General features: G+C 45.6%; 1 protein-coding gene and 1 pseudogene across 3 annotated transcripts in view; both read left to right on the top strand.

Moving 5' to 3' along the window:
- Nucleotides 1–12,409: 12,409 nt before the first annotated feature.
- LOC129834656 (nucleotide-binding oligomerization domain-containing protein 2-like) lies at nucleotides 12,410–22,051 on the top strand (annotated as a pseudogene).
- A 2,380-nt stretch (nucleotides 22,052–24,431) lies between these two features.
- The window catches only part of LOC129834655 (ubiquitin carboxyl-terminal hydrolase CYLD-like), a 59,645-nt gene continuing 57,725 nt past the window's right edge, over nucleotides 24,432–26,351 (top strand). For 2 of the 3 annotated variants that reach the window (XM_055899848.1, XM_055899847.1), the window contains exon 1: nucleotides 24,432–24,986. The gene's annotated coding sequence lies outside the window, so the exon portion shown is untranslated. The remainder of the gene's footprint in view (nucleotides 24,987–26,351) is intronic. The other variant, XM_055899849.1, reaches the window with a different exon arrangement.

Genomic DNA, 26,351 nt, shown 5'->3' with positions numbered 1-26,351 from the left:
CAGGTTATAGGCTACATGTGCACCACCAAGTCAGAACAGTAGGCACAATTAAGAGAGGTCAATATGCCAAATTATTAGGGTGAGGCATATGGCCTACTAACATGTTACTACACAACATACACTTATTAATACTTTCTTAGTTACAATAGACATATCTCCCTGGAATATTTCAGCATTTATGCAGCAGCATACAATTAATTTTTGGACTCACCTTGTTGTACTGTGCTCACTTGAACAGGAAAGTGGCGCGGTGGTCCTTTGTGGGAAAATGTTGTCATCAAAGTCTGGCATTCTCTGGATTTATGGCGCTTTCAAAACAACTGGGAACTCTGAAATATATATATTTTTTAATCATGATGATTTAATCGATCTTCAGGTCGTAGCTCTCGAAAGAGAACAGATTTACATTTCCGAGTTGGATGACCATTCAAAACTTATTTTCCCAGTCGGATCTCGTTTATTCCTGATTTCCCAGTTGTCTTGAACTCACTGAAGTCAAGTTTTGCAGTTCCGAGTTAACAGTTGTTTTGAGCGCAGCACAAATCATGCTTCATTGACAGCATAGCCAATGTTGAATGTTAATCATTTTAAACTTGGAAAAGAGCCCCTTAATCCCAGATTTGGGACGACACTGCCACTCCACTGAATAGCAGGATAGTGATTGCTTTGCAATGCTTGCAGTTAGCCACCGTCACTGATTCCTTCCAAACCACTCATTGTTGAATTTGTGATTTCGAACTTGTTGTGTAATGTTTATGTCCAATGGCCGATGAGCACCAATACGTTTTATCTATCATTTCTCTTCATTATTTCTCTTCATATGACAAAGATTCAAGAGGATTTACCAGTAGATTGTCGACTTAATTCATGATGATGACTGCTAGCTAAGATTTTGAAAGTATGATGTTGACATGATCAGTTTAATCAAAGCTACTGTACATATAAAGTGATTTCACATCATTTTATCTGTGGCCAATGACCTTGAGCCTTATTGTATGGGCACTTCTAATGTAACTCTATGGCAGCACCCAAGGGGCTAGAATTTTCTGGCACTACCCTTAAACACTACGTATTTTCTACTGGCTTGCCCCACCACCACAGAAAGCACTGAGCTAGGCTGAAACACTGTATTTTGGAGCTGCCTTACTCAAGAAAACAAAAATGAGACCATGTTTGTGTGCAGCTTTATTAACTCAATGATATATATATTTTTACATTGTTTTCAAACTGATATGTGACACCAAAATAACATTTATTTATTTTTATTGTATTTTTTTGCTAAAAATGTGTGTCTCTGCCCCACCTGCCATGAACGACGAGTCGCCACTGACTGAGACCTATTAGAAGGGACATTAAATCATTGGAATAAAGAGCCAGGATTTAAACAAATTCTAAACGTTTCATTGACATGTCACTTTCACTTTCCCTTTAGATAAAAGGTACATGCACATGTAGTTTCTCATAATTCAATAGCTCTCAGTAATACAATACTTTCAGAGAACTTGCAAATGCTTCACGTTGAAACAATAACTTAATATGTTTATAGATTCGTGATTAAATGGTTTAGGAAAAAGCCATAATTTACAGCGGGAAATCTAGGGGCATGAGGAATGAGGAATTGTGGAATGAGGAAGTGAGACAGGAGTTGACGGATTTCAGCCTGTTCCATTTGAGTGGACCATTCTGTTTCGCAGGACTCGAGTAGACAGGTGATGATCTCGAAGAAATCATACAAATCTCCCGCTGAAACGCAAGTTACAATTTTATCCATGGTCTATTCAGCATAAAGGGTTTTTATTTTACAGATGCAAAGTTGAATGCAGGTGTCACAGTTGCCTTTGAGGCTTATCATCACGTTTTGGATTCACCTATTTCTCACATGCTCTCTGCAAAATTCAATGTATGACAATTGTGCAATCACAACCCTTAGCTATCTCTTTGCCTTCTCTAAACTTGTTTGACTTTATCTGGTTTATAGACTGTCATGAGAATTTTTATCCCAATGGTTGAACTCAACTATCACTCAAGCTTTGTCTATTCCCCAGAGATCGTAAATCTCCGGTTAATAAAGAATTAGACAAAATCTCAGATTCTGCAATAGATCAATACTTTATTCAGAGAGCGCTCTCACTTCAAAATGAGAACACAATCTTTTTATAACACACACACACACACACACACACACACACACACACACACACACACACACACACACACACACACACACACACACACACACACACACACACACACACACACACACACACACACACACACACACACACACACACACACACACACACACACACACACACACACACACACATGAACTCACATCAGTAGAAACTCCACCTCTCTTTAGGTGGGCTGTATTTTTCAACAATACTAACACATAGTTTCTCATTATCTTCTGCAAGCCCAGCCCCTTCTAACAGTTACTCCCCTACCTAGGTTGGGGAGGCCTCTTTCCTGTTATTGGTTTCAGAGTTCTCACAAGTCGACAGTTCAGTTGGCCTTGGATGTCTCAACTATACCCAGCTCATATTGCAAAATAGTAACACAATGGCCTAGTCACACACATTATTGAATTATGACTCTAACATATTTCATACAATTATATGGTTTCAGGGTGGAATACTTTAGTCATTATCTTAAATATACAAATTATTCTATCAATCCACCCTTTGACTAAATATTACATCTTGATACAACATTTGTTTATTAAAAAAATCACATCATCACACCCATAAATGTATTTACAACGTCTATTTCACCTCACCTGGGTATATTTATATTTCTACTTCCAGTTATAACTCTTCCTTTTGAGATTTTCACTATAACCTTTACACGTTAGAACTAAGATTTTTTTTTTCTAATTGTAAATTATCGGCATCGAAGGGATCATCAGTGTCCACCAGGCCTCATCCCATTGGTCAGAGTCTGGAATAGGTCCGTACCTCAACATCTGCTGAGTCACTGCATTCACCAACGCCTTGCTCACCAAGCCTCGAACACAGGGAATAAGACAACAACCACATAATACGAGCATACCCATACAAACAATAGCATCCCCCAAAATGGTAGCTACTATAGTTTTCCATTTACCAAACATTTCATCGAACCACCCTGTCACAGATGTATTAACCCCTGAGTTCTCAGCCCATTCTTCACTTAGAGCCGTTAACCCTGCTAGAGCTCTTGTAACTGTCCCATCTGGTGATGTGTTGTTAGGAATAAACGTGCAGCAATGAACCCCTATCATTCTACATACCCCGCCCTTTTCTGCCAATAACATATCGAGAGCCAGCCTATTTTGCCAGGTCATAAGGGAGGTGGCGGATAATTGGTCAGGTAACTGCATCCCCGGTGTCATTCATGAATTTCTGTTGATTATAATAGATGTAATTAATCCAATCCACATTTTTATTTATTGTCAACCACCAAAACAACGTAGTGGTAAAGCCTTCACCTATTTGATTCATAGCTTTGTATTCATCTGGAACTTCCCTGGGGATGCCAATAGCATTCATCTAGACAGGGCTACTCCCATCCTGGTCAAAACTCCTCCTTTGCCTACTTTGCCCTCCTATAACTGGCCTCTGATGACTAACTCTAACTGGTTGGACCAATAGCACCGGGGCGCAAGTACCTAACCACCCTTTTGGTAGTTTCTGTCGTATGCATCCTTTGCTGGTACAAGCCAACCATACATCAGTTATTGTAACGTTCGTCTGGTGGTGTATGAACGGACCAAGGCGCAGCGGGTGATGAATACATACAGACTTTATTGAACAGACGAAAACACTGACAAAACACTAGAACAAACTACAAAACAATAAACGAAGGCAACAGACCTGAAACAAACAAACTTACATATAGACGAAGGACGCAAGAACAGGAACAGACTACCTAAAACGAACGAACAAACGAAACAGTCCCATGTGGATTACACAGACACAGGAACAATCACCCACAAACAAACAGTGAGAACAACCTACCTTAATATGGCTCTCAATCAGAGGAAATGCCAAACACCTGCCTCTAATTGAGAGCCATACCAGGCAACCCATTAACCCAACATAGAAAACACATAACATAGACTATCCACCCAAACTCACGCCCTGACCAATTAAACACATACCAAACAACAGAAAACAGGTCAGGAACGTGACAGTTATAGGTGCTGCGAGTTTAAGAATTTTTTCCTGTGCTTCCAAAGTCAGTCACAGACTTTGGTCACAGACACAGTCACAGACACAGACTTACATCCATTAAAATCTCATAAATTCCTGGTGCCATTCTTGTGTCTATAACACTGGTACTCACCAGGAGTTAAAGTGAACCGAGGTGGGTTGGCCGAGTATCTCAATCTGGCCATCCCAATCCCTGTACAGTTGTCTGCTTTCCTAGGGAATTGTTTAATGTTTACCTTAAATCCTACATCTTGACCTTCTTTGACTCCTATTCTGTAAGTCACTCGTCTTTGATGGTCAGTGTGTTAAAAGTTTGTCTTTTACTTCTTATCAATGACAACGGCGTCGTATAATTAGTACCGGAAGGTGGTGGATCTGGATGTATCAGAAATATTACCAAGACTATGATGCAGCTCAGAGTCCCTAATATTCCCAAAAACCGCCAACCCTCTCCTGCCCTTAGTCGGTCTGCTAGGAACCACCCCATACTCACACCTCTATGAGCACACACAGTGATGATAGGTCAGGAAAGGGAATCTTTGTTAGGGGGGTAACCCCCGGACCCTATTGGTACTCGGTTCTGCCCCCTAACTCTGTGTGTGTTCAGCAATGTTTGTATGTGTTCCTATCTTTTTGCAGTGGGTAACGTGGACCTAAGTAGCTCTCTCCGCTATTCTAATGGCAAAGGTGATGGTTAACAGTGGTATGGTATGGGCCTTCCCAATGGGGCTGCTTCCAGTCTTTTATCCTCAAGGATTGAATCTACACCCAGTCTCGCGGTTGGATCGAGGGAATCACCTTCTTCTTTAACTCGCCTTTAGGACACAAAAGCTTTGACATACGGGTGTGGTTAACAAACAACATTCTCATGTGTTCTGCTAGGGTATGTTCTATTTCTATATCTGCTTTCCCTGTTCCACCCAATTCGGGAATTCTATATGGTCTACCTGATTAGCTAAAATGTAATCGTTTGTTCAAAGAAATAGATCCTAGTAAACCAACTCTAGGGATAATATCTGGACCTAATATTTTAGCTACCATAATCGTGTCCCCCAAGTAAGTTGGGAACGCTTCTACCCATTTAATATATTTATCTATTATTAAACACCACTTCTTTCCCTCACTTCGAGATAGTTCAATGAAGTCCATTTCCAATTGTTGGAATGGATATTCTACCTGGGGGGTATTCCCCCAGTGGTGCTCTTACTCTGCCTTGATGATTATTCTGTGCACAGATAACACATCGTGAACAAATCTTTAATTTTTTCCCCAAGTAGATAGTTATACCATAGGCCCGATAGGCCACAAAATGTTTCCTAACCTGCTCTACCATCCCCCTGTTGACACATGGCTTTACCCATGTGTCAATACAGTAACTTTAATAAAAATAAATAAATGATCCTTGTACCAGACATTATCTCATATAATTACCCTTTTCTTTTTCCACATGTCCAATTCTTTCTGGGGTGTTCATTCTTGGCTATCCTGTAACAATTCTCTGTCAATTGTCCTATCTTCTTTAAGATGTATCTGTGCTGCTTTGTATGGTTTTAAATGCATATGCGCTGTCTGTGTAAATAGTAACCTTTCTCTCCTTTCTTATTTCACAGGCTCTAGTCAATGCTACTGTTTCGGCCTGCTGTGTAGAATCATTTCTGGGCAATGTGTCACGTTCCTGACCTATTTCTGTTAGTTTGTTGTATGTGTTAGTTGGTCAGGACGTGAGTTTGGGTGGGCATTCTATGTTTTCTGTTTCTATGTTGGTTTAGGGTTGCCTGGTATGGCTCCTAATTAGAGGCAGGTGTTTGGCGTTCCTCTAATTGAGAGTCATATTTAGGTAGGTTGTTTCACAGTGTTCGTTGTGGGTGGTTGTCTCCTGTGTCAGTGTTTGTCGCACCATACGGGACTGTTCGGTTTGTTTTGTACATCGTCATTTTGTGTAGTCTATTTTTCCCTGTTCGTGCGTTCTTCGTGTTTATGTGAGTTCGTCGTCCAGGTCTGTCTACACCGTTTGTTGTTTTGTTAGTTTATAGTCAAGTTCGTGTTTTCGTGTTTTCTTTAAATAAATTATGTGTTCACAACCCGCTGCGCCTTGGTTCCATCACTACTCCTCCTTTTCGGTTGAAGAGGAGGAGGACCACCGTTACAGAACCACCCACCAAATCTCCAGAACCAAGCAGCGGATGTTCGAGCAGGATTATACACAGGACTACTGGACTTGGGAGGACGAGCTGGATGGAAAAGGTCCTTGGGCTCAACCAGGGGAATATCGCCGCCCCAAAGCTGAGCTGGAGGCAGCGAGAGCAGAGAGGCGGCGATATGAGGAGGCAGCAAGGAAGCAAGGCTGGAGACCGGAGAATCAAGCCCAAAACCGGCGTTATGAGGGGACGCGTCTAGCACGGAAGCCCGAAAAGCCCGTGAGTACTACCCAAACATTTCTTGGGTGGGGGGCTTAGATGTAGTGGGCCAAGGGCAGGTAGGAGACCTGCGCCCACTTCCCAGGCTAACCGTGGAGAGCGGGAGTACGGGCAGACGCCGTGTTACGCAGTAGAGCGCACGGTGTCTCCTGTACATGTGCATAGCCCAGTGCGGGTTATTCCACCTCCCCGCACTGGTAGGGCTAGATTGGGCATTGAGCCAAATGTCATGAAGCCGGCCCTACATATCTGGCCACCAGTATGTCTCCTTGGGCCGGCTTACATGGCACCAGCCTTACGCATGGTGTCCCCGGTTCGCCTACATAGCCCGGTGCGGGTTATTCCACCTCCCCGCACTGGTCGGGCGATGGGGAGCATTCAACCAGGTAAGGTTGGGCAGGCTCGGTGCTCAAGGGAGCCAGTACGCCTGCACGGTCCGGGCCCCAGCCCAGTACCACCAGTGCCTACACCACGCACCAGGCTTCCAGTGCATTTCCAGAGCCCTGTTCCTCCTCCACGCACTCTCTCTATGGTGCGTGTCTCCAGTCCGGTGCCTCCAGTTCCGGCACCACCACCAGGCCTACAGTGCGTCTCAGCCGGCCAGAGTCTGCCGCCTGCCCAACGGCGCCTGAACTGTCCGTCTGCCAAGAGCCACATGAACTGCCCGTCTGCCATGAGCCTGCAAAGCCGCCCGTCTGCCATGAGCCTGCAAAGCCGCCCGTCTGCCATGAGCCTGCAAAGCTGCCCGTCTGCCATGAGCCTACAGAGCCTTCCGCCAGACAGGAGCCGCTAGAGCCTTCCGCCAGACAGGAGCAGCCAAAGCCTTCCGCCAGACAGGATCAGTCTGAGCCATCCGTCTCCGCAGCGCCATCTGAGCCATCCGTCTCCGCAGCGCCATCTGAGCCATCCGTCTCCGCAGCGCCATCTGAGCCATCCGTCTCCGCAGCGCCGTCTGAGCCATCCGTCTCCCCAGCGCCGTCTTAGCCATCCATCTCCCCAGCGCCATCTGAGCCATCCGTCTCCCCAGCGCCATCTGAGCCATCCGTCTCCCCAGCGCCGTCTGAGCCATCCGTCTGTCCCGAGCAATTAGAGCCGCCCGTCTGTCCCGAGCCGTCAGAGCCGTTAGTCAGTCAGGAGCCGCTAGAGCCATTCGTCAGTCAGGATCTGCCAGAGCCGCCAACCAGACAGGATCTGCCAGAGCCGCCAACCAGACAGGATCTGCCAGAGCCGCCAACCAGACAGGATCTGCCAGAGCCGCCAACCAGACAGGATCTGCCAGAGCCGTCAGCCAGCCATGAGCGTCCAGAGCCGTCAGCCAGCCATGAGCGTCCAGAGCCGTCAGCCAGCCATGAGCGTCCAGAGCCGTCAGCCAGCCATGAGCGTCCAGAGCCGTCAGCCAGCCATGAGCGTCCAGAGCCGTCAGCCAGCCATGAGCGTCCAGAGCCGTCAGCCAGCCATGAGCGTCCAGAGCCGTCAGCCAGCCATGAGCGTCAAGAGTCGTCAGCCAGTCATGAGCTGTCCCTCAGCCCAGAGCGGCTATTTATCCAGAACTGCCCCTCAGTCCAGAGCTGTCTCTCTGTCCGGAGCTGCCTTTCAGTCCGGAGTTGCCCCTCTATCCTGAGCTACCTCTCTATCCCGAGCTACCTCTCTATCCTGAGCTATCCCTTTGTCCTGAGCTATTCCTCTATCCCGGTGCTGCCCCTTGTGTCGATGTTACCCAAAAGTTTAAGTGGGGGTAATATGAGGGTGGTCATTTGTAGGGGGAGATATAAGCTGGGATTGACTATGGTGGGGTGGGGACCTCGCCCTGAGCCTGAGCCACCACCGTGGTCAGATGCCCACCCAGACCCTCCCCTATACTTTGTGCTGGTGCGCCCGGAGTTCGCACCTTATGGGGGGGGGGGTTATGTCACGTTCCTGACCTATTTCTGTTAGTTTGTTGTATGTGTTAGTTGGTCAGGACGTGAGTTTGGGTGGGCATTCTATGTTTTCTGTTTCTATGTTGGTTTAGGGTTGCCTGGTATGGCTCTTAATTAGAGGCAGGTGTTTGGCGTTCCTCTAATTGAGAGTCATATTTAGGTAGGTTGTTTCACAGTGTTCGTTGTGGGTGGTTGTCTCCTGTGTCAGTGTTTGTCGCACCATACGGGACTGTTCGGTTTGTTTTGTACATCATCATTTTGTGTAGTCTATTTTTCCCTGTTCGTGCGTTCTTCATGTTTATGTGAGTTCGTCATCCAGGTCTGTCTACACCGTTTGTTGTTTTGTTAGTTTATAGGCAAGTTCGTGTTTTCGTGTTTTCTTTAAATAAATTATGTGTTCACAACCCGCTGCGCCTTGGTTCCATCACTACTCCTCCTTTTCGGTTGAAGAGGAGGAGGACCACCATTACACAATGGTTCAGTGTCTAACACCTTAGTTCCTGAAACCACCTAAGCTTTCATCCCCCTTTCAGTTGGGGTAACAACTATGTTCAACAAAATCATCATGTCTCTTCCTAGCGACTTACTAAACATAAACATAAAATAAAAACTAAAATACCTGCCTGCCCTCCTAACTTTTCATAGTTTTAAAACTAATGGGGCAGACAGTCTTTCCACAAAATAATATCCTAAAGCTAAGCCAATTCAAACACTTCACAGTCTAGATCCAATAAGTCCTTGCTCTCTCTCTCCTACTCGGAGTCTTCCTGTCTCCTCCTATTCTTATTCTGTCTTTTCTGTCTATCACGGTATTATCTCTGTCCCTCATTTCTCAGGAGAGCCTTACACTCTCATAGCAGGTGTCCTGTTTTATCACAATTAAAACACAGATCCTCTCCGTCTCTGTCATTGCGTTTCCCTGTTTTTCCTCTTCTGTCTACAGTCTCTGCTCCTCCCCGCTATTTCCCCTAGGGTTGCTATCAGGTACTCTACTCCCTTCTGTTCTTTTTTAGTTCTGTCGTTTTTCCCATGCTGCTCATAGTGAACGGCATATCTCTGTACCTCTGCTAGAGTTGCTCTTCCCCACCCTACTAGAGTCTTATTCATGGTATGACTTATCTCTGGGCGCATTCCACTGAGGAAAGCTATTTTCAGTAGCTGGTGATATGCTGTATTGTTCCCCTGGGCTACTGGTGGCTCTATTAACCCACTGTTGGCATTGAATACATCTTTCAGCCTCTCTAGGTACTGACTTATGGTTTCACTGTCTCCCTGCTTACATTAGTGGACCTTGGGAAAATCGGTATGTCGGTGATAGTGTTCCCTCAGATTATTACACAGCTGTGTTATTCTGTTGACATACGGCCCATCTGCTGCCCAGGGCAATACCACCAAATCATTACGTCCAGGTACCCACTGTCCCCAGACCGCTGCCCAGTCCTTCTCCACCAGCTGTCTTACTGCTCTCTCAATCTCCCCTGTTTCTAGCTTAAAGCTGGCTGCTAGACCTCCCAGATCTCTTCTGAACCCTTCTATACCTGTCTTAGGATGCACTACACCCTGTTTGGCTCAGACCACATCTCTCTGTGTCCATGCCCTGTATACATCCAGAGTGACCAATGGCCCATCATCCCCAGCCCGTGGGTTTGGCAATGCTATCATAGGGTACTGGCCACTCTCTCCATCCTCCTCCTCTATCCATTCTGAATCTCCATGGCTTTTCTTTTGCTTTTCTTTCTCTTTGCCTTCTGCTCTCTATCTTGCTCTCCTCCTGCCCCCCCCCCCCCCCCTCCTCTTCCTACTACTCCCAAACCATCAAGGTCTCAGCATAGGTGCGGGGGAGCCCTTCTCCGTCTGCCTTTCCTACTATCTGTCTGACGCTCTTTCTCTTTCTTATGTGTCTTTTCTTTCCCATAAACGAATGCTAAACATAGCATATGTTTTATCTGTACCAATGAAATCTCTCCTTCAGGAGTCCACTGTAATTTATCCAACAATAACATGGGTTAAACTTAAATCAGTCCCATCAATACTTTAATATATGTTGCATAGTATGGGATCCATTATCTACAGTAATTTGCCATCCCTAAGAACTGCAACATATTTCTTTCATAAATAATTTTAACGCTTATAAAATCACTGTTTTTCTATCTCTATCTATTTCACTGCCCTGTTGTCTTAAAATATGTCCTAAATACTTAACATAAGTCTACCATAATTAAAACTTATTCTTGCTAACTTTATAACCTTATTCAACTAAAAAGTATATAATAATACTATAATATACATTTTACAGCCTTGTTGTGTTAAATTTCTCACAAAAATATCCTCTACATACAACAACAGCTAACTACCTAAAGGAGAATAAAACTCGGAATCCAAACCACCATTAACTATCTGGGTGAACTAAAATGTAAGAAAAACGAATTTACCAAATCAATCACAGAGAAAAATCTACTATCTAATTTGACCAGATTTAGTAGAGTACTAGAATCAGGGACACAAGAAACTCTTAAAATAATACTTCTATTTACTCCTTATAAGTCCAGCACCATTCTCTATCCCACTAAGAGTGGAGCCTTTCGGACTGAAAACATGGACAAGTTTCAAAAAACATCTTCTCCTCCAATAATAACATCATTATCCATTATTTAATTAAACATAGGTATAATCCCTGCTATTACTTCTGGTTTCAATAAATACTGCCTTCAATAACATCAATAAAATAATTTAGGAGTAACAGTTACAGGTAAAACTCCTTTAATAAATCCCACATCTGTCACTCCTTTTAACCATAACATCTCCGGTATCCCTGTGTCTAGCTTGAAACTTTCTCTCTGCTCTCGCTCTCGTTGTCTCTATCTTGCTCTCTCTGTCTCTCTCTATCTTGTTCTCTCTGTCTCTCTATTTTGTTCTCTCTGTCTCTCTCTATCTTGTTCTCTCTGTCTCTCTCTATCTTGTTCTCTCTGTCTCTCTCTATCTTGTTCTCTCTGTCTCTCTCTATCTTGCTCTCTCTGTCTCTCTATCTTGTTCTCTCTGTCTCTCTATCTTGTTCTCTCTGTCTCTCTATCTTGCTCTCTCTGGTCTTTCTATCTTGTTCTCTCTGGTCTTTCTATCTTGTTCTCTCTGTCTCTCTCTATCTTGTTCTCTCTGGTCTCTCTATCTTGTTCTCTCTGGTCTCTCTATCTTGTTCTCTCTGGTCTCTCTATCTTGTTCTCTCTGGTCTCTCTATCTTGTTCTCTCTGGTCTCTCTATCTTGTTCTCTCTGGTCTCTCTATCTTGTTCTCTCTGGTCTCTCTATCTTGTTCTCTCTGGTCTCTCTATCTTGTTCTCTCTGGTCTCTCTATCTTGTTCTCTCTGGTCTCTCTCTATCTTGTTCTCTCTGGTCTCTCTCCATCTTGTTCTCTCTGGTCTCTCTCTATCTTGTTCTCTCTGTCTCTCTCTATCTTGTTCTCTCTGTCTCTCTCTATCTTGTTCTCTCTGTCTCTCTCTATCTTGTTCTCTCTGTCTCTCTCTATCTTGTTCTCTCTGTCTCTCTCTATCTTGTTCTCTCTGTCTCTCTCTATCTTGTTCTCTCTGTCTCTCTCTATCTTTTTATCACTATCTTCTTATTTCTTTACACTTGCCTTCTTGCCTTCTTTTCCGGGCATCAGACAGCCACAACCTGGCTGCTTCTAACCCTCGACCAGCTGATCATTACATAGATACAAATCATTACATAGATACAAATCATTACATAGATACAGATCATTACATATATTCAAATCATTGGATAGATACAAATAATTACATAGATAGAGATCATTACATAGATACAGATCATTACAAAAATACAGATCATTACATAGATACAGATCATTACATAGATACAGAGGTATCTATGGAGGTCCTGCTGGATACGGGCAGCTTTACACCATCTGATTGCGATGAAGTGCAGCTACTTGTGTACACCCCCTCACAACAGGTAACCAACTGCACCCTGAGACCAGTATAAAATCTTTATTTATGTCTACATTCCTGGTATGATGTAGAGTACACTGATATTACACAACTTCCCTGTCCCTCTTGGAATTAAGTTCATGTTTGCACATTCAAACAGGTCATGCTGTCCTTAGACTTTTTTGTAATTAGACATGTTATTTAGGTTCAGATAGTATGGGTGAATGTGAATTAACTGACTTCTTGTCATGTAGGCAAGGCTTCTACCAGGTCAGATCAAGGGGGTGGCATGCAACAAAGGTCCTACTTGTCAGGATTTGGCCAGGATTGTTCCGGTTTTGGCCACTAGATGCCCCCATTGTGCTTTTTTGACCCTTTTGTTTTCCCTTGTTTCCAGTTATTATTTGCACCTGTGCCTCGTTTCCCTTGAACGTATTTAAACCCTTAGTTTTCCTCAGTTCTTTGCTCTGTGTTTGAATGTTAGCACCCAGCCCCAGCAATGCTGTGTACATTTGTTACTCCAGTTGGATTCTCTTGTGGTATTCTGTTTTTGTTCTCGTTTATTTATTTTTGATTATCTTTTGAGGCTTTTTCCTGCTGTACCTACCACCTTGTGGATTTACCTTTTGACTTGGAGGATTACCTTTTTCTCTTGGTATTACTTTTGATGTTGTGGATTTATATTTTTGCCTAAAAAACTTTCCTTTTTTCTTTATTAAAACACAGTTTCAAGTACTGCTGTGTCTCCTTCATCTTCTGGGTTCTGCCAACTATTAGTGGCTCAGTTTGCTAAGTGACTGTTTCTTACACCGGAGACCCGAGTTCGCAACATGGTCCTGACACTACTGCAATACTTTCAGCAAACAGAAGACCATCCCTCACCATCTAACCAAGAGGCTCCTCCCAAAGGTACTGTATTATATCACAACACTAAAAGTCACACGGCTACTTGCAAGACATTTGCATATAGCACTAATACATACATGTTACACTAATACTTGTTATATATTGTTTGCTATGATGTCCTGTGTATTTCAATCATTCGTATTATTTGTGTGTTGCTGCAGAGTGCTTGTCCTATCAGAAGAAGCTGCACAGCACTGTCGGCCCAGTCACATTTCCTCAGCACGTTTGGAGGAACCAGCAGTCTGTCTCTAGAAGACACAGAGGGTCACAGGGTCAGCTGGAGCTTGCCCGGGGTGGCAGTGAGGCCCAGCCCCAGACTGGTGCTCTGGGGCTGGAGGACATGGTGGGCCTGGTGGGCACCCTGAACCAGGAGGCTGACACTGTGCTAGTCTCTGGGAAGGCAGGCAATGGGAAGAGCACCCTTCTCCAGAGGCTACACCTCCTTTGGGCCAGGGGGGCGGCTCTACATGATTTCTTCCTCTTTCCCTTCAGCTGTCGCAGGCTGAGCTCGGAGCAGAGGGAGCTGTCTCTCAGAGCTGCTGTTCCTTCACTGCTGCTGGCCGGACGGGGACCAGGACCGAATCTTCCAGTTCATCCTGGACCATCCGCACCTCATCCTCTTCACCTTCGACGGCCTGGATGAGTTTATGCAGAGCTTCTCAGACTCAGAGCAGAGGCACTGCTGCCCAACCCAGTGTGCCCCAGTCCCCACCCTGCTCTTCAACTTGCTGCTGATCCCTCATGAAGGGGGTGAGGAAGGTATGTTTTATGTATACGGCTAAATGAGATGTGTAGGATTTTTATGCGTAATGTATGTGTCGACTGTGCTTAGTGTGTATAGTGTTTATTTTGCATAAAGCAGTTCCTGTATCAAGACAATTTTCTCAGGGACAATAAAGTTTATCCCCATCCTAAGGTGTTGACCAGCCGGCCGGAGGCAGTGGGTCCTGCCCTGAAGCGGTACATTAGCAAGGAAGTCCTCTTGAAAGGCTTCTCGCTCGGTGGGATCGACTGCTTCGTGAGGAAGCATCATCACAACCCGGCATTGGCCACCAGGGTCCTGGAGTCTCTACGAAACAACACAGCTCTACTGGGCCTGTGTCACATCCCTGTTTTCTGCTAGATTGTGTCCAAGTGTTATAAGTAGCTGCTGGGCTGTGGAGAGGGAGAGGGCAGTCCCCAGATCATCACAGATGTTTACCTCATGATCCTGCAGCACTTCTTCCAGCGCCGGGCCTCTCAGAGGAACACCATGGGGATAGGATACTGCCCTGCATCTGGGGCAGCTAGCCATGGAGGGCCTGTGGGCCTCTTGTTACATCTTCACAGGCACAGAGCTACAGAAGTGTTGTGTGATCGAGGAAGATATCTGCATGGGGCTCCTCATACGTAGTAAAGACCTCTCCTCCTCCACTAACTGCAAACACTACCAGTTCCTGCACATTACCATGCAGTGCTTCTTTGCTGCTCTCTACGTTGTCCTGAACAATAACTCGGACCGCTCCATCATCCCTAAGCTCTTTCAGCCCCAGGACAGGCAGCAACAGTCTGGCTTTCACAGGGCATGTCTGGGGCACTGCTTGACCCAACAAGGGGCCTTGAAGGAGGCCAATACGGCAGCAGAGACCCCAAACCTCCAGATAACAGCTACTTTTGTGTCTGGGCTCTTGTCTCAGCGCCACCGTAGCCTGCTGCTCCTCTCCTGCCCTGGGCCCACTCTGGACAGGAAGTCCAAGCAGGTGGTGACTGGCCAAAGGCATGCAGAAGCACTTTAAATTCATCCCTCGGCCCGTGGAGGGGGAGAAGAGCATGCACGCAATGCCGGGCTTCGTGTGGCTCATCAAGTGCATCCATGAGATGCAGGACAGCAGGATCGCCAGAGACACTATGGCTAAGCTAGAGGTGGAACACCTAAAGCTGACCTATTGTAACATAGGCCCTGTGGAGTGTACTGCACTGGCCTACTTTCTCCAGCACCTTAAGAACCCTGTGGGGCTCCAGCTAGACTACAACTACGTAGGAGACGTTGGGGTGGAGCAGCTGCTGCCTTGCCTGCACTTGTCTGCCACTCTGTATAGTAAGTGTGGAAAGCTTTACCATGCTATTTACTATGACACTCACTATGGGATTATTTTAGCATAAACATGTTACCTTGTGCCAGTAACATAACACACAGGACACTAAACTAAGGCCTAATAATACGATTATTTTTTATTTCACTCCCTCAGCCTGAGACACAATAACATATCAGATGAGGGAATCTGTAAATTGATTGAAAAAGGCATCCAGTGTGAGTGTTTTCAGAAGATTGCCTGAGTATGTCCAAATCTATTTTCCACTGTCAGGTGACCTATAGCTAGGATATGGTGGCTGTAAACGTTCTATGTCAAATATGCAGATGTAAAAACTGATGAATAACCTTTATTGATCTTGATTAATATCTCTGAAAGGCTCTAAAACAACAAGCTAACTGATGCCTGCACAGTGCTTTTGCTTACCTCCTGAAGATAAAGCAGAATTTTCTTTCTCTAAAGTGAGGATATTTTTCACCTCATCATATAAGATAATCCAATGTTACCTCACATAGCAATCGCTAATACCATATTCAATCGAACACTTTCTCTGACTTTGTATTGCAGGCTGGGAAACAATAACATCACAGCAGCAGGGGCAGGGCAACTGGCGGAGGGACTGAGGTTCAATCGGTCACTACAGTTCTTGGGGTAGGAAGCAGACTACCCTATCTCTCTGAGAAAGGCATAAAAACAACTTTGTCAATCACAATGCTGTAATATCTGATTTACAATTTTAATAATCTCTTTGTTTTTTAGGCTTTGGGGAAATAAAATAGGTGATAAAGGTGCAGAGGCCATTGCCAATGCTCTAAAGGACAGCCAAACCTTGGTGTGGCTCAGGTAATGTTAGACTAGTGATAGGTTGAACCATGAACATTACGAACACATCCATACTATCATGGGCAACTATATGTCCTGACAGCCCTGTTATCATTCAAATACTTCAACATAGGAATAAATCTTACTGTCAGATGTATGTTTCATGGCAGCCTGGTAGACAATGGTGTTGGCAGTGCAGGAGCATGTGCTCTTGCCCCACTCATCAAGAACAGTATGCTTGAGGAGCTGTGGTGAGTATATTGATAGCACATCCTGAATACTGAAAAGGACTTTGCAGCTACCCACGTTCCATTTTGCCTTAACTGACATTTTGAAAGTTGTGGCTGTGCTAAACACATCTTTCACTCTGCTCTCTCATGCCCTCCACAGGTTACCCAAAAACTGCATCACAAGAACAGGTGTGGAGTGTCTAATACTGGCTCTTGAAGGCAACACTAGTGTGAAGGCAGTGTGGTATGTTAACATTATGCTTTAATCATTTAGACAGTTACATACTGGCTGAGAAATGTAATTTACAAAGTGTTATGTCCTATACATACAGTACAGTATTGTCACGACTTCCGCCGAAGTCGGCCCTTCTCCTTGTTCCGGTGGTGTTCGGCGGTCGACGTCACCGGCTTTCTAGTCGCCATCGATCCACTTTTCAGTTTCGTTTTGTTTTGTCTGTATTATCCACACCTGTTTTCAATTCCCCCATCATGTTCCCTATTTAACCCTCTTGCGTTCATTTCTGTTTTGTCGGTGATTGTTTATTACGTTAGTGGTTGTTGTTAGTTCTGTTTTTTCCCTTTGTGGATTTTTTGCTGTATTTTGAGTAAACGTTTTATGTTTCGCTCAAACACCTGTGTCCTGCTTTTGACTCTGGTACTTCGCTACACACAACCTTGACAGAATCACCGACCGACTTCAAATGGAGTCAGCAGGCACAGCCAGCCCCTCTATCCAAGTTGAGGAGCAAGTTCAACAGCACGCGACCATGTTACACAGTTTAGGGACTGCCATGGATCGCGTGCTGCAGACAATGGACCGATGGGAGAGAGGAGGTCTCCCGGTAAATCAGACCCCATCAACACCACCCGCGCCCATTCTTATTCCACCGGTCATCCCTCCATCTTCAGGACCCAGTGGGATTCGGCTCTCGCTCCCAGGAGCGTATGACGGTACAGCAGCCGGGTGTCAGGGGTTCCTCCTACAGTTGGAATTATACCTGGGAACTGTTCATCCGACCCCTTCAGGACGAGAGAAGGTGGGCGCCCTCATCTCCTGTCTGACTGGTAAGGCCCTGGAGTGGGCCAACGCCATCTGGGGAAGAGAGGGACAAACACTGGACAACTATGATGACTTCTCTCGCCGCTTCCGGGCGGTCTTTGATCATCCACCTGAAGGGAGAGCGGCGGGAGAGCGTTTGTTCCATCTCAGACAGGGGATGAGGAGCGCTCAAGATTTCGCCTTGGACTTTCGTACTCTGGCCGCCGGTGCGGGATGGAATGAGCGGGCCCTGATCGATCACTACAGGTGTAGTCTACGAGAGGACGTTCGTAGGGAGTTAGCCTGCAGGGACACCACTCTTAACCTGGACCAGCTGGTGGACTTATCTATCCGGCTGGATAACCTGTTGGCCTCCCGCGGACGTCTGGATCGGGGTCCGCCCGTTCCATTACCCAGCCCCTTGGATCCTACACCGATGGAGTTAGGAGGGGCTGCTAGTAGGGAGACCGGAGGGAGGACCACTCCATGCACCAACTGTGGACGCAGAGGACACACTGCTGTCCGGTGCTGGGGTGTTTCTCCTGGAAGTCGAGGTAGCAGGCGGAGCACGGATGGGTCATCTCCGGTGAGTAGGCACATAATTCACCCAGAGTCTTCTGTTGCGCACATGTGGTTACATATAGAATTTCCTGAGTTTTCCTCGCATCCTCAGCATAAGGCGCTAGTAGATTCAGGCGCAGCTGGGAACTTTATTGATCGCTCTTTAGCACATAGATTAGGGATCCCTATTATTCCTGTTGATGTTCCCTTCCCTGTACATGCCTTAGATAGTCGTCCTTTGGGGTCGGGCCTGATTGGGGAGGTCACAGCGCCCATCGCTATGAGAACGCAGGGGGATCACGAGGAGAGAATTAGTCTCTTTTTGATCGATTCTCCTGCGTTTCCTGTTGTGTTGGGTCTTCCCTGGTTGGCCTCTCATGATCCGATTATTTCGTGGCAACAGAGGACTCTCAAGGGATGGTCCTGTCAGTGTTCAGGTAGATGTGTAGGTGTTTCCTTAGGTGCCACTACGGTGGAGAGTCCAAACCAGGTTTCCAACATGCACATTCCTCCCGAATATGCCGATTTGGCACTCGCCTTCTGTAAGAAGAAGGCGACTCAATTACCACCCCATCGACCGGGGGATTGTGCGATAGATCTCTTGGTAGACGTTAAACTTCCCAGGAGTCATGTGTATCCTCTGTCACAGGAGGAGACGGTGGCTATGGAGACATATGTCACCGAATCTCTGGGACAGGGATACATTCGGCCTTCCATCTCACCTGTCTCCTCGAGTTTCTTTTTTGTGAAGAAGAAGGATGGAGGTTTGCGCCCATGTATTGATTATCGAGGATTAAATAAGATCACGAAAAAATACAGTTACCCGCTACCACTCATAGCCAGTATGACCGAGTCATTACACGGGGCGCGCTTCTTCACAAAATTGGACCTCAGGAGCGCTTACAGCCTGGTGCGTATTAAGGGGGGAGATGAGTGGAAGACAGCATTTAGCACCACTTCTGGGCATTATGAGTACCTCGTCATGCCGTACGGGTTAATGAATGCTCCATCAGTCTTCCAATCATTTGTGGATGAGATCTTCAGGGACCTGCACGGGCAGGGTGTAGTGGTGTATATAGATGACATTCTAATATACTCCGCTGCACGCGCCGAGCATGTGTCCCTGGTGCGTAAGGTGCTTGGTCGACTGTTGGAGCATGACCTGTACGTCAAGGCTGAGAAATGTCTGTTCTTCCAACAGTCCATCTCCTTCCTAGGGTACCGCTTTTCAGCGTCAGGGGTAGAGATGGAGAATGACCGCATTTCAGCCGTGCGTAATTGGCCGACTCCAACCACGGTAAAGGAAGTGCAGCGGTTTTTAGGGTTTGCCAACTACTACCGGAGATTTATCCGGGGTTTTGGTCAGGTAGCGGCTCCCATTACCTCACTGCTGAGGGGAGGACCTGTGAGACTGCAGTGGACAGCTGGAGCGGACAGGGCGTTTGGTCACCTGAAGGCTCTGTTTACTTCAGCTCCCGTGCTGGCTCATCCTGATCCTTCCTTAGCATTCATAGTTGAGGTGGACGCGTCCGAGGCGGGGATAGGGGCTGTGCTGTCTCAGCGTTCGGGTACGCCACTAAAGCTTCGCCCCTGTGCATTCTTTTCGAAGAAGCTCAGCCCTGCGGAGCGAAACTATGATGTGGGGGACCGGGAGTTGCTGGCTGTTGTCATGGCTCTGAAAGCGTGGAGACACTGGCTTGAGGGGGCTAGACACCCTTTTCTCATTTGGACTGACCACCGCAATCTGGAGTACATACGGGCAGCGAGGAGAATGAACCCTCGCCAGGCAAGGTGGGCCATGTTTTTCACACGTTTTGATTTCACCCTTTCCTACAAACCAGGTTCCCAGAACGTTAAGGCAGACGCACTGTCCCGGTTGTATGATACAGAGGAGAGGTCCTCAGATCCCACTCCCATCATTCCAGCCTCTCGCCTGGTGGCACCGGTGGTATGGGAGGTGGACGCGGACATCGAACGGGCGTCACGTTCAGAGCCCATTCCACCTGACTGTCCAGCTGGGCGTATGTACGTTCCGTTTGATGTCCGCGATCGTTTGATCTGTTGGGCTCATACGTCACTCTCCTCTGGTCATCCTGGGATCGGTCGGACGGTGCGCTGCCTTTCTGAGAAGTACTGGTGGCCCACTTTAGCTAAGGACGTGCGGGTTTATGTTTCCTCCTGTTCGGTATGTGCACAGTGTAAGGCACCTAGACATCTGCCCAGAGGGAAATTACAACCCCTTCCCGTTCCACAGCGACCATGGTCACACCTATCGGTGGATTTTGTGACGGATCTTCCCCCGTCGCGGGGTAACACCACGATCCTGGTTGTTGTGGATCGGTTTTCTAAGTCCTGCCGTCTCCTTCCTTTGCCCGGTCTCCCTACGGCTCTACAAACTGCGGAGGCTCTGTTCACCCATGTATTCCGGCACTACGGGGTGCCTGAGGATATAGTTTCTGATCGGGGTCCCCAATTTACGTCTAGAGTCTGGAGGGCGTTTATGGAACGCCTGGGGATCTCGGTCAGTCTTACCTCAGGTTTCCACCCCGAGAGCAACGGGCAGGTGGAAAGAGTAAACCAGGATGTGGGTAGGTTTCTGAGGTCCTATTGCCAGGACCGGCCGGGGGAGTGGGCAGCTTACATCCCCTGGGCCGAGATGGCCCAAAATTCCCTCCGCCACTCCTCTACCAACCTATCACCTTTTCAGTGTGTGCTAGGTTACCAGCCGGTCCTGGCACCATGGCATCAGAGCCAGATTGACGCTCCTGCGGTGGATGAATGGTTTCGGCACTCAGAAGAGACTTGGAACGCTGCCCACGTACGGCTACAACGGGCCATCAGGAGACAAAAGGCGAGTGCCGACCGCCACCGCAGTGAGGCCCCCGTGTATGCACCGGGGGATCGGGTCTGGCTCTCGACCCGAAACCTACCCCTTCACCTGCCCTGCCGGAAGCTGGGTCCGCGGTTTGTGGGGCCATTTAAAGTCCTGAGGAGACTGAACGAGGTTTGTTATAGGTTACAACTCCCCCCTGATTATCGTATTAATCCCTCGTTCCATGTGTCTCTCCTCAGGCCGGTGGTGGCTGGTCCGCTCCAGCAGTCTGAGGTGCGGGAGGTCCCTCCGCCCCCTCTTGACATCGAGGGGGTCCCGGCGTATACCGTAAGGGCCATCATGGGTTCTAGACGTCGGGCGGGGGGCCTTCAGTACCTTGTGGAGTGGGAGGGGTACGGTCCGGAGGAGAGATGCTGGGTACCGGTGGAGGACATCCTAGATCCATCAATATTACAAGAGTTTCACCGTCTCCACCCGGATCGCCCTGCGCCTCGCCCTCCGGGTCGTCCCCGAGGCCGGTGTCGTCGCGCTGCTGGAGCCGCGCGTCAGGGGAGGGGTACTGTCACGACTTCCGCCGAAGTCGGCCCTTCTCCTTGTTCCGGTGGTGTTCGGCGGTCGACGTCACCGGCTTTCTAGTCGCCATCGATCCACTTTTCAGTTTCGTTTTGTTTTGTCTGTATTATCCACACCTGTTTTCAATTCCCCCATCATGTTCCCTATTTAACCCTCTTGCGTTCATTTCTGTTTTGTCGGTGATTGTTTATTACGTTAGTGGTTGTTGTTAGTTCTGTTTTTTCCCTTTGTGGATTTTTTGCTGTATTTTGAGTAAACGTTTTATGTTTCGCTCAAACACCTGTGTCCTGCTTTTGACTCTGGTACTTCGCTACACACAACCTTGACAAGTATGTTGTAGTCTCCTATACCTCCCCATACACGTGAAGAATGGATCTCAAATCACTTAAGAAGGTGTCTAATCCAAAGACTGTAAATTAGAGTTAAGAGAAGAATTGTTTTCTTTCTAGGTTGAGAGGTAATGAGCTCAGCCCAGAAGAGGTGGAGGAGATGACACAGCGGGAACCCAGGCTTACACTCTGATGATGCCAAGTGCAGGTCAACTATACTGGAGTATTATTGTTTACAGCCATGTGTATGTCTGTTTGTAATTTATGTAACTTCTTTAGTAGCGTTTCCCTTAAAATGGTAGTTGTGATATTTATATGTTTTTATGTACATTATGGATCGTGTTGGATGTGATGTTCTCAGTGATGTAAACAGTGTGGGCAAGCTTGTTTTATCCATTCACAATAAGTAGCAACTTCTGACCTGCTACTACAGGCAGCTTGTTTGGTAGCATTCTTTTCATATTAGTCATTGTGATAAGGAACTGGTCTGACACTTGTTTTAAGTAAGCACCATTGTGTGACCCTATTGTTTCTAGCTAATTATCAAATAACAGTCAGGTATTTGAACTGGAGCATCAGTATTCTTATATACCCTATTGTACACCGACTGGCAGTGCCAGTATGTTTGATAGCACGGGTTGATTCAGTGGTGACACGACTCTTATTTTATCAGTGAATCACTAACTGATTACATTAGTCCTATTGTGTCAGTGCTCTATGGTGGGGAAAGAACGGCTTGTTATGTCACCTTGCCTACAGAGAAATGTTAATGTTACATTAACTATGTTACTATTACATTTTAAAGATGCACTATGCAGATATCTCTCTGCCATTTGCTGGTTGCTAAATTTCTAATAGTTTGCTTAATTTCAGTTTGTGGCAACAAGCAAGTATAAATTAGAGCATCCCAAAAAGTTACATATTGCAGCTTTAATTTGAAGTAAAACAGCAATTTTAGAGTACAATTAATGAAATTTCTCCAAAATATAATATGAAGAATTCACATGCTGCTTTTATCAATATTTGCACATCCTTCTGCATTCAGAACAAGTAATTTGCATGTCAACACACACACGTGCCTGGTTTGAATGACATTAGTGTACACTGTACAAGTCACATTATAGTGGATCCCAGACCTGTCAACAGCACTGTTAATGTGGGAGGCAATCAATTATGAATATAAACCCTGTACTGCTGATGGTTTGTATTGGCTTTGAAGCCCCTGGTCGGCCATATTGGCACTCCCCAGTAGGAGCAGTCCTCCATAGGATTGTGTAATTCTACAGTATTTCAATTCAACTTTTCAAGGAGAAAATTACATATTTAAGTATTTTGTTGTTGTAGTAGTGACAGTTTTATTAGTAATCTCTAAGGTGATACTTTAACGAATTTTTTTTTTTTTTTTTTTTAAATCCGAAATGGATGATGTTGGAAGATAGATGGGAAAGGTTGAGTGGAGCTGAAGGGTGGGACTAATAACAAGATAAACAATGTAGGGCATACGGGATCTGTGAAATGTGTATAGGTGCGGAGCTATTGTGAAATAGCACAGTTACAAGTGGAAATCAAACTGGATGGACAACAGAAATAGAGGAAGGACTAAGAACAAACAAGAGAGAACTATTATAAAGTAGACTGTGTCTGTAAAATGTGTATAAGATGTATAAATTGAAGGTAAAAACAGAAACGTTTATCAGTTTACTCCAATTGGGGGATCGGTGGTAGGGTTTGCGGGGAATAATAATAAAGGTATAATCTTTAAAAAAAGTATGTATGTCTATGTAGGTATGTGTATGTATATATGTGTATATGTATGCATACGTGAATGGATATATATATTTACCCCAAAAAATATGGGGGATTGGAAATGATGCAGACAATTACATTGGAAGCAACATTCTTTCCGCAATATTAAGCTGATCCACCCCCCCCCCCCCAAAAAAAAAAAAGCAATACTCAACCTTTCAAGGATAAATCCCTCTGGTTCAATTTATTTTCGTTTTTTTTCAATAATAGGTATGAAATTTAATAAGCATCTTTCATGTTGATCCTTATATTTATTTATTTTATCTTTATTTAACTAGGCAAGTCAGTTAAGAACAAATTCTTATTTTCAATGACAGCCTAGGAACAGTGGGTTAACTGCCTTGTTTGACAGCTCGGGGATTTGAACCTTTCGGTTACTAGCCCAAAGCTCTAACCACTAGGCTACCCTGCCGCCCCAAATATATAGTTATCCCAAGGTATGTTACTTTTTCCTTGACTGGAATATTGCATATAGAGGGTATCTATCACTTTAAGATCAGGCCAAGATGGAGGCATAGTGACTTCAACACAGCGCCCCCTATCAGTAATCTAGTGTACAGGGTCTGCCAGGGTTATCACTAGTTACCAAAGCCACAACGTCAAAATGGGCAATTCCGTAAAAATTCACGAAAACGAAAATGTGCCTTTTGGTCTTCATTTAAGGTTAGGCATAAGGTTAGCAGTGTGGTTAAGGTTATCGCTAGGTTTATATTAACTTTTTAAGAAGATATATTGTAGAAATATGTGGGTTTTATGACTTTGTGGCTGTGGTAACTAGTGAAGACCGTCTGCCAGAGAGACTAGTAGCACGGTTTTGAAAATGCTAGTAGAGAACCCCTCATTCGCAGATTCTTCAATACCCGTCAACCAAACTCGTGGGAAAACCCCGGGGGGTGGGACTTAATGACTAACCTGAAGCCCAGCCAATTGGCACTTGTGATGGATGCAGATTGGCCAATGTTTTTTTTAATTGGCACATTCTCAGGCGACACACAATTCGGTGTCTATTGGTTCTGTAAATAATATTTATTCCTCTCGCTATTAGGGCTGCTTCGTTTGTCTGTCAGTATTTAATAGTATAGTCTAAGAGTCGTTCAGAAAAATAGTTATCTACATTACATGTTGTAGATATCATACTCTGTGTTGCATGGTGGCAGCTAGCTAGCCAGCAATACTAGCTACTTTGGCTAGCTAATTTGGAGGCTGTCATATCAGTTCTCAGCTGGTTTGCTATCAACAAACTAGCCAGTTAATTGTACAAACGTATCAAAACCTCAGCTACTAAAGGACAGCATTGGAATGAGCAGGTGACATGACACTCAAGCACCAAACTGACGTTTGAATAAGGTAAGAAAACGAGCTAGCTAACGACGTTATGTCAAAATGATAGCTACATTTCGTGTTTGCTTCCTCGTCATACGTCCGATTGCATGGTTTGCTATACTGGCTAGCTAGCCCTACAGCAAACATGTGCTAGTATATGTGCTGTTTTACACTAATTGACATGTTCCATGGGTGTATTCTCAATGAGTGTCCTTCCTCAGGCATGATTTAGCAAGGCCTGGCAGTGACACATTCTTCCTTCTCTCACGAGTCATCATCACTCGCTGCTGCTGACTGGCTTTATTCAGTGATGTCACTGATGGAACTTGCAAGACATCTGCAATAATGATACAATTACTCTGCTGTTAATAATATTGTATTTAATCTGTTGGGGATTTTGAATGTTGTGATTGAAAATTGAAACATGATGGTGTGTTGTTTAGATAGTCAGTGTTGTATCCCAGTCATTTTATATTCAGGATGTCAGCACCATCAGTACGTGGCTACATTATACATCACACATTCACACTGTTAAAAGGCAAAGCAAACGGGACCAGTGGGCTACTTTCAGATGTAGTTGTCATGTCAGATAATGCCCAAGTAAGCAGTGCTTCTTACTTGGGCATTATCTGACATGCAGTAGTGCATGTTGTTGACCAAGGGTCATTCAATAATGTGTATTTTGAAAGGGCAGAAGGCCTTTTGCCCTCACTCCTTCCTTATGGTAGACTGCTAGAATAACATCACAACATAGTAAAATTCTGTCACGTTCTTTTGCTCACTCCATGCTCCCTCCTCAAGCTCAAATAGGGGCATGGTCAACATTGCATGATAAACAACAAGTCCTCTGTGAAATTTGAAATGTGAAAATTGATGTTAAGCATAGATACACAGCCTAAGAGGAGTTGCAATGCAAACCAAGGCTAACACAGCTGCACCCTGTCATTGATTTTTTTTTTTAAAGAAGGTTTTATTTCACCTTTATTTAACTAGGCAAGTCAGTTAAGAAGAAATTCTTATTTACAATGACGGCCTACCCCGGCCAAACTCTAACCTGGACGACGCTGGGCCAATTGTGCGCAGCCCTATGGGACTCCCAATCATGGCTGGTTGTGATACAGCCTGCAATCGAAACCAGGGTCTGTAGTGAAGCCTCTAGCACTGAGATGCAGTGCCTTAGACTGCTGCGCCACTCGGGAGCCTAAAGTTGCTTGATTGATGCTTGATGCACAGACATGAGGTGTGAATAGCCTAGATGTGAGAGTGGAGAACCAGAACCATAAAGAGGAGTCATGTCAGTGGTGCTTGGATCCCCCTTTCATATTGGGTTTGTCAAACAAGTCGCCACTGTAATACAGGTGACTCAATTGTTTGTCAGGAAGAGGCGTT

The sequence above is a fragment of the Salvelinus fontinalis genome, chromosome 35 (assembly GCF_029448725.1).
Source record: "Salvelinus fontinalis isolate EN_2023a chromosome 35, ASM2944872v1, whole genome shotgun sequence".
NCBI classification, from domain to species: domain Eukaryota; kingdom Metazoa; phylum Chordata; class Actinopteri; order Salmoniformes; family Salmonidae; genus Salvelinus; species Salvelinus fontinalis.
Note: the sequence above shows the minus strand (reverse complement) of the source record. Positions and strands in the feature narration are given on the sequence as shown.